Source organism: Acinonyx jubatus, chromosome F2, assembly GCF_027475565.1.
Source record: "Acinonyx jubatus isolate Ajub_Pintada_27869175 chromosome F2, VMU_Ajub_asm_v1.0, whole genome shotgun sequence".
NCBI classification, from domain to species: Eukaryota; Metazoa; Chordata; class Mammalia; order Carnivora; family Felidae; genus Acinonyx; species Acinonyx jubatus.
Window position 1 is genome coordinate 37,389,465 of NC_069394.1, and position 6,514 is coordinate 37,395,978.

Below are 6,514 nucleotides of genomic sequence, written 5' to 3' on the forward strand. Positions count from 1 at the left end.
CATTTATTAGTTCTAGTAGTTTGCCTTCCTGGTCTGATTGCTGTGGCTAGGACTTCCAGTACTATGTTGGATACAGTGGTGAGAGTGGGCATCTTTGTCTTGTTGACCTTAGAGGAAAAAGTCTCAGTTTTTCACCATTGAGTATGATGTTGGCTGTGCGTTTTTAATATATGGCCTTAATTACATTGAAGTATACTCCCTTTAAAGCTACATTGTTTATAGGGTTTTTATCATGAATGGATATTGTACTTTGTCAAATGTTTTTTGTGCATATATTGAGATGATTTTTTTTTAATTAAAAAAATTTTTAATGTTTGTTTTTGAGAGAGAGAAAGAGATACAGCACAAGTGGGGGAGGAGCAGAGAGAGAGGGAGACATAGAATCCAAAGCAGGCTCCAGGCTCCAAGCTGTCAGCACAGGCCCTAATGCAGGACTTGAACTCAAGAGCCATGAGATCATGACCTGAGCTGAAATCGGAAGCTGAACCTGAGCCACCCAGGAGCGAGAGATGATATATTTTTTATCCTTTCTTTTGTTGATGTGATGTATCATGTTTGATTTGTAAACACTGAACCACTCTTGCATCTCTAGGATAAATCTCACCTGACTGTCCTTAATGATTTTTTTTTTTAAGTGCGGTATTGGATTAGGTTTACTAATACTTTGTTGAGGATTTTTGCATCTATGTTCATCAGAGATACTGGCCTGCAGTTTTCTTTTTTTTAGTGTCTTTAGCTGATTTTGGTGTCAGGGTTATGCTAGTCTTATAGAATGAATTTGGAAGCTCTTCTTGGTTTTTGGAATAGTTTGAAAAGAATCAGTATTAATTCTTCTTTAAATGTTTAAATGTTAAAAGCAAAATTGAACTACTGGGACATCAAAATAAACAGCTTTTACACAGCAAAAGGCAAAACAAAAACGCAATCTGAATGGAAGAAGTATTTACAAATGACATATCTGATAGAGGATTAATAGTAAAAATATATAAAGAACTTATACAACTCAACACCAAAAAATCCCCCAAATAACCCAATTAGAAAATGGGCAGAGGGCCTGCAAAAAACACACAGAAATGGCCAACAGACACAGGAAAAGATGCTCAACATCACCAGCAGGAAAATGCAAATCAAAACAACGAGGTATTATCTCATACCTGTCAGAATGGCTAAAATAAAAAACACAAGAAATATGAGTGTTGGTGAGAATTGGAGGAAAAGGAACCCTCGGGGCACTACTGGTGGGAATGCAAACTGGTGCAGCCACTATGGAAGACAGTATGGAGGTTCCTCAAGATATTAATTACACAATTATCATATGATCCAGTAATTCCACTACTGTGTATTTACCCAAAGAATACAAAAATACTAATCTGAAAAGATATATGCACTCCTTTGCAGCATTATTTACAATAACCAAGATATCAAAGCAATCAAAGTGTCCACTGATAGATGAATGGATAAAGATGTGGTATACATATAAAATGGAATATTACTCAGCTATAAAAAAGAACGAAAACTTGCCATTTGCAGACACATGATGGACCCAGAGGGTATACTGCTAAGTTAAGTAAATCAGTCTGAGAAAGACAAATACCGTATGATTTCACTCATCTGTGGAATTTAAGAAATAAAATGAAGAAAAAAAGAGACAAAAAACAGCTACTTAAATATAGGGAACAAACTGATAGCTGACAGAGAGGAGGCGGGTAGGTGGGGGGAATGGGTAAAATAGGTGAAGACGATTCTCATATTGGACCATATTGGATGCTTATCATGATAAGCACTGAGTAACATATAGAATTGCTGAATCATTATATTGTACACCTGAAACTAACATAGTACTGTGTGTTAATTATACTTGAATAATAAAAAAGGGCCAAGCAGAATTACAGTGTGGTAATTAAGAGCTCCATCTTGTTGTATGATCTTGGACAACCATGAGTTTTGTTTTCTCTACTATAAAATGTGGGTAATAATACCAAGGAGTGTCAAGGGATGAGGTGAAAATCCAAGGAGGTAAAACGTGTGAAGGTATGCTGTAAAAAGGAGGTAAAACGTGTAAAGGTATGCTGTAAATTATAAAATGCTATGAAATGTTAGTATTAAATAGGGCTTAAACAACAAACTGGAAATTATCTGAGAATTTTAAAAGTGATATAAACCATCTGAGTAGGTTGGATAAAGGCAGGATATGGTTTTTGTGGCATGTAAAAAAATTACACTGTCTCAGTTTGTCAGTGATATTTTACTTAACTCTGCATAAGGACTAAAGGTGTAATCCTTTCTCCAATTTAACCAATACAATACAACCAGATTAAGTAATTATTTAAATTTTTTAAATGTTTATTTATCTTTGAAAGAGACGGAGAGACAGAGTGTGAACAGGGGTGGGGCAGAGGGACACAGAGAATCCGAAGCAGCCTCCAGTCTCTGAGCTATCCACACAAAGCCCGATGTGGGGCTCTAACTCACCAACCACGAGATCATGACCTGAGTCGAAGTCGGACGCTTAACCGACTGACTGAGCCCCAAGTAATTATTTTAAAAATGTTCACTGTAGTAACTATAACAGCTAATAGAAATAAGTATTCAGTAAATATTTCTGAAAGCTTACTATGTGCCCATCAAATTCAGATGCTTTGCATGCATTAATTTATGTAATCCTCATTACAACCCTATTAGGTAGGTGTAATTATCATTCCCATACTGCAGATTAGGAAACTTAGACAGTTAAGTACCTTCTGTTGACCAAAGACATTCTGCTAGTAAGTGGAAAAGCTGAAATTTGAATCCGGGCAGCCTAGTACCACAATCTGTGCTCTTCAACCACCTATTATATGCTTGGCATGGTGTTTAATTCTCCAAAAATAGTGCAAACCTGATCAGAAATGCTCAGAACCGCCCCATTCACCCAGGCAATGAAGCACAAACTCCTTAACCGGGAATTCAACACTTCTACAAGGTCATCTCTATCGCTTTTCCCTACCTCTCTCTCATTATGCCCTTGTAATCAATCCTCTGATACAACAAGAAGAATGCTTAGGTCTCTAAATGTACTTGCCTTCCTTCTTTGACTCCTTCTTTCCCTCTACCTGGCATATTTGATAAAATTCATTGTATCCTTCAAGGGTTTCAACTAGTTGTAACTCTTCCATGGAGATGCCCTCTGAGTACTATAGCCCCAGAAGACTTCTCTTATGAGAAAATCTCCCTTATCTAACATCTATAATCAAGATGTCATTAATTACATGGATATGAATTAGGACACTCTGTGATTCTAAACAGCAATGCTGTATCAAGGACATTCTGAGGCTATTCCTATCAATAATAAGTGTACATACTGTCAAGACTTGTTTTCCAAGGCTTGGCATTAGAATCTTCTTCTTTTGGAAACTTTTCCCTACAGAAATTTAATCTCATGAGATGAGGTTCTAGAAAGATCTCAATTAAATCTTGGACTGAACAGTATTCAGATTTCCAGAAATAATGAAGTTTAAATTATATTACTATAGATAGGAATTTAAAATACAGTATTTTATCCATGTATCCACAAATTAATGAAGCTGAAAATAAATATATCAATTTTACTCAGGAAGTCTGACAATGTCATGTCATTCCTAATATGAAGATAATTTTTTCTTCTTCAGGAAAATAAAAACATAAAATTATTTTACCCTATTTTATTCTATAAAGATATTTTTATTTACTTTGGTCATCAACACCCTAACATGGCAAGAAATATAAAATATAGAGATAATAAATGGGATAGACTTATTCTAAATAGTACACCAAGAGTTAAGTATGCCATAATAAGACATTGTTGATGTTAGTCAGCAAAATATGAACTATTTAACCAAAATATCTAAGTTATATTATTTATTCTAATAAATTTTATATAAGCTTTAAATGATACTAGGGAACAATACTCTTTTATAATCTTAAAATCAGATGAGTAATATTAATCTATAGTACAGTTTCTAAGTACATTATCCCCAACGTTTTCTAAAGTATAATTAAAAAGGAAAAAGGAAGAATTAAAGCAACATATAAACAATCTAACAATGTAAAGTTAGCAGTTTTTATAAACAGAACAATGACTACAAAAATATTTAACCTTTAGTATTTGTGCTCTATACTGTGACAATTTAAGAAAATAACCCTGAAACAACAACGTTCAGCAATAGCAAAGACAAACATATAAACGATGAAGGTACAAGTTGCTCAAAATAGGGACTCAAGACTACAGTGAAACTAGAGAACAATTAGGTAGTTTTTAGAATTTTGGTTACAAAATAAATACCAAAACACAAATGTGTTTCTCTCTCAAAGGGAAGGGAAAAGAAACTGATTTAGAGGAGCTGAAATTTTGTTTTACCAAAGAATTCTTCAAATTTAAAAACTTATTTCTGAGAAAGACATGGTCCAAAGTGATGGAAGAGCTAGAAAATATTTTCCCAATAAACTTGAGACATGAAAGTGGTGGAAAAAAGAATTTTTCTCACACCTTAGCATGTGTGCTGGGACAAAAGTGTTCAAAATAAAATTTATGAACTGAGAATCAATGAGGTCAAACAGCTGTTAAAAAGATGCTACAAAATGACTCCCAATTTAACTGGTGATGATTTTCAAATCTCTTCTTTCTGCGAACACCATAAAGTACTCCTTAAAAATATAACTGTTTATAGAAATGAAGATGTGTTTTCTGCTTTAGGGTACCAAAAAGAAGAAAAAGAATATTCCTTCACTAAGAATGGCTGCTACCAGTAAGAGAAGACAGTATTAAAGTAGCTTATAAGCATCTTTCCTATCACCAATTTATCTAACAATTATGTACATTTATTTACTAATTTATTCATTATATCATTTTATTATATTAAAATCCAGAATTCTCATTCAACATCAATATGTTTTTAAATTATACATTGTTGTCTATCTATATCTTAACATGTTGGGAAAAATGAAAAAGTGTACAGAAAATAATTGTACCTTTTTTATAAAGCCAATTGAATACTGTCCACAAATTACTGATAAAAGGTCTTAGTTATTAAAATATTTTTAATAAAAAATTTTCAAAATATTCTTTACTTAGTACACTATTATGCTTACAACATAATCATGATTATTTTGATCCTAAATATTAACACCATAAGCCATGATCTGAAACTGATTTAAACTATGGTGAAAATAACTTTAATTTACAATATTAGTGAAATCTTTTCTTACAAGATGAAATAAATGCAAATGCTACATTAATATACTAAGTATGTAAAATATTCAGTGTTTTATATTTTAAATGTACCATATATTTCTTTACCTAGAGAAAATGATGTTTAAAAAATCAATTAATATATTTTAAGACCAATTATAAAGATGACTAAACTATGTTCCATGAAGGTAAAGATTGTGAAAATTTTTATTACACTTTTTAGATGCTATGTATGTATCCTTACATCCACCTAACAGCTGGTAAATAGTAAGTACTCACAAATATTTTTAAAGAAATTAATAAATGGCATAATAAAACTGATAATTTAAGGAAAAAGGACAACTTATTATTTCAATATTTTAGAAAGAGCTTGTTTGGAAGCTAGTACATGCCTGAGTCTCAAATTAATGTATTAAAGATATATCCAGCACCAGCACTGAAAGAGAGACAAAAGACAAAAACTAAAAATACCCAGGTACTTGTACAAGGGGAAAAGATCAAACTGGTTCCTTAAACAAATAAACAAAGCAATCCTACACACACACACACACACACACACACACACACACACACACACACACACACCAGAATAAAGCATATATTTCCTGAGCACCACCACTGTTGAGTGCTGAATAACTAATGGGCGACCTAACGATTTCATACTAAAAGTATAAAAAAGAGCCCAAAAGCAAATATAAATGTCATAGAAAAGATAAATATGAAAGAATAAAGAACATATTTTCATATATTTTACATTAAGGAGACAGAAAAAAAAAACCCTAAAAATTTAAAACATTATCTGAAGACTTAAAGAATGGATATAAAGCTACCATTTTTTCCTACTTTTTAAAACTGCAGTTAGAGAATTCAAATTAGTCTAAAAAATCTAGAAAATATCCACCAGTAAAAACAAGGAAAATAACTTCCCATAGACCAATGATCACAGGTAACTACCTTTGACAATCTGGTGTATAACAATCCAGGGCATTTTCTTCTTCTTTTTTAAAATTTTTATTTATTTTTGAGAGACACACACACACACACCCCGTGTGAGCGGGAGGTGGGGGGGAACTGGGCAGAGAGGGAGAGACAGAATTGGAAGCAGGCTCCAAGCTCTGAGCTGTCTGCAAAAAGCCTGACTAGGGGCTTGAACTCACAAACCATGAGATCATGACCTGGGCAGAAGTCAGATGCTTAACCAACTGAGCCACCCAGGTGCCCCAGGGTATTTTCCATTAATATGTAAACACGTATGTAAATAAACTCTTACTCTATATGCAGTTTTAAAAACGCTTTTGTTCACTTACC

At 33.2% G+C, this 6,514-nt stretch overlaps 1 protein-coding gene across 7 annotated transcripts in view; it reads right to left on the reverse strand.

The window, feature by feature from the left end:
* The window catches only part of VPS13B (vacuolar protein sorting 13 homolog B), a 794,855-nt gene that overhangs the window by 304,508 nt on the left and 483,833 nt on the right, over positions 1-6,514 (reverse strand). The window lies entirely within an intron of this gene.